The sequence below is a fragment of the Marmota monax genome, unplaced genomic scaffold (assembly GCF_021218885.2).
Source record: "Marmota monax isolate L192 unplaced genomic scaffold, Marmota_monax_Labrador192_F-V1.1 WCK01_AAM20220418_F8-fsc00170, whole genome shotgun sequence".
Lineage (NCBI taxonomy): Eukaryota > Metazoa > Chordata > Mammalia > Rodentia > Sciuridae > Marmota > Marmota monax.
The window spans coordinates 3,934,377-3,936,963 of NW_026692395.1; the positions used below are offsets into that span (position 1 = coordinate 3,934,377).

Here is a 2,587-nt window from a genome sequence, read left to right on the forward strand (position 1 = left end):
CATTTATTTTCTTTGTTTTTAAGCAATGACAAAGACCCAGTTTACCAGATTTTTAAACCTAAGCTTAACATTACATATTTAAACAATTGTCAAAACTTTACTAAGTTGCCAGCATTCATGCACAACTAGAAAACATCCTTAAATTTATATTAAACCAGAAATGTTTTACCATTAATGCATTAATATCTTTCATTACCAAATACTGAAAAAAAAAAAACCAAATTACTTCTACAGGAGCCTCATCCTGGCAATGTTAGCTCACAGCAGGCTGACACTACTTGGCTCACATGTCAAACACAATGGGAAGAAGATCCATGCTGGTGTTGAATACAATCTTGTCCTAGCACTACTCAAAAGTCAAGGCTCACCTTGGATTACATTTAATAAAAAAGCAAAGTGCATACAGAGATTACAACAATTTTAAAGACAAAAAAAAATGGTCCTATTGTGTGGTCCCAACAATAAACTCAAAAGTCTATGACAAGTAGGGGCTCCGATGAGCTGTTTATAAATACTTTAGATTAGGTACAATTATACTGAAAGTCAAGTTCATCTGAAATCTTCAAAAAAATGTTCCTGTTAATCCTCAAATGGTGCTTGTTATAGTTTAACATTTCTGTTAAATGCATGCATTGAATTACTTGTTATCCAAGCGTAGCAGCTGCTCCTTACCATTTATTGTTAAGGACTTTAACTGGCCCTCTCTTCAACTTCTACTCTTTCTTGATCATTCTCGACAATTCTTTTTGTAGTGATTTTTCTCCCATTTACTATTTTGGTAGAAGTTGATATAGATTTGAAGTTACCCATCCCGCTGCCACCAAATGATGTAGAAGAGAATGAAATAAGGCCACCGTGACCTAGTGACCCAAATGAAGTAAATCCTGTATCAAATGCAGAAAATGCACCTCCAAATGATGGAAATCCACTGAAAGCGGAGAAAAACGAGCCTGCACCTGGGTTTCTGCTTCCTCGGGGACCTCTTCGGTTCCCAAAAAAGTCTTCAAATGGGTCTTCAAAGAAGTCAAAGGAAAATGGGTCCCTTCCACCAAAAAAATTCCCTGAAGACATCATCTGGGTTCCGGAATATGAAGCCAAACTCAAATGAACTGTCAAAATGACTTTTACCTCCACCTCCACCATTTAAGCCTTCTTTGTCATACTTGTCATAGATGTCCTGTTTTTTAGCATCTGATAACACCTCTTATGCCTCAGCTACTTGTTTGAATTTTCTCTCTGCTTCTTCTTTATTCTCAGGATTTTTATCTGATGCCACTTTAGTGCAAGTTTCCGATATGCCTTTTTGATATTCTCTGGTGAGGCATGTCTCTGCATGCCTAGAACTTCATAGTAATCCACCATGTTTTAACAGATGATTGTTGGAACAAGTCTGAGAACACGGCGGACGGGATGGGGTGGGCGGACAGGTGCTCAAGGTGCGGCACGGCTGCACTGGTCTCCAATTGTTATACACATATTTTATAACTTTTTATTTCTATTTTTGGTACTAGCAATTGAACCCAGGGGAGTTCTACCACTGAGCTATATCCCAGCCTTTTTTGATTTTGAGACAGGGTCTTGCTAATTTGCTGAGGCTGGCCTCCAACTTGTGGTCCTCCTGCCTCAGCCTTCTGAGTAGCTGGGATGACAGTTGTGCAATACCACAATCAATTATCACATTTTTTAAAAAAATAAGATTTGGTATAGGTTCATTCTTTCCATTTGGATATATCTCTTTAGTCACTCTTAGGCTAAAACAATGTGCTTATCTTTTTTTCTTTGTTTTTTGGTGAGGTGGGTCAATTGAATCTAGGTTTTCACACATGTTGGGAAAGTTGGTCTACATCCCCCAGCCTTTTTTATTTTTTATAACTTTATTTTATTTATTTATGTGGTGCTGAGGACCCAACCCAGTGCCCCAGGCAGGTATTCTATCACTGAGCCACAATCTCAGCCCCTATTTTTTATTTTGAGACATGGTCTTGCTCAGTTGCCCAGGCTGGTCCCAAATTTGCCATCCTCCTCCCTCAGCCTCCTGAATATCCAGGGTTACAGGTGTGCATCACCATGCTCAGCTAGTATGTTCACTTTAAAGACGGTGACTTTTTATGGGGGGGGGGGTTCTTCTTAATTATACAAGATGTTCATTTTTTTTTTTTTTGGTACAGGGATTGAACCCAGGGGCACTTGGCCACTGAGCCACATATCCAGCCCTATTTTATATTATATTTAGAGACAGGGTCTCAGTGAGTTGCTTAGCACCTCTCCATTGCTGAGGCTGGCTTTGAACTCGCAATTCTCCTGTCTCAGCCTCCCAAGCCGCTGGGATTTACAGGTGTGTGCCACTGCACCTGGCTGTTCACCCTTTAAAGAGACCTATTGCTGTCATCACATAGGCCCCTTACCTCTGCACTATTACATAGGAAAGAAACAAACTCTTTTATTTAGGAGACTATTTTGATGTGCTTTTGTTATCAGTTTAGCTTAATGCATAATATTGTATCTTTTTTTTAAATTTTTTATTGTTGGTTGTTCAAAACATTACAAATTTCTTGACATATCATATTCCACACTTTGATTCAAGTGG

The 2,587-nt window shown here is 38.9% G+C and overlaps 1 pseudogene; it reads right to left on the minus strand.

Annotated features, from left to right (window-relative positions):
• Nucleotides 1-335: 335 nt before the first annotated feature.
• Nucleotides 336-1,362, minus strand: LOC124091513 (dnaJ homolog subfamily B member 6-like; annotated as a pseudogene).
• Between the last annotated feature and the right edge of the window lie 1,225 nt (nucleotides 1,363-2,587).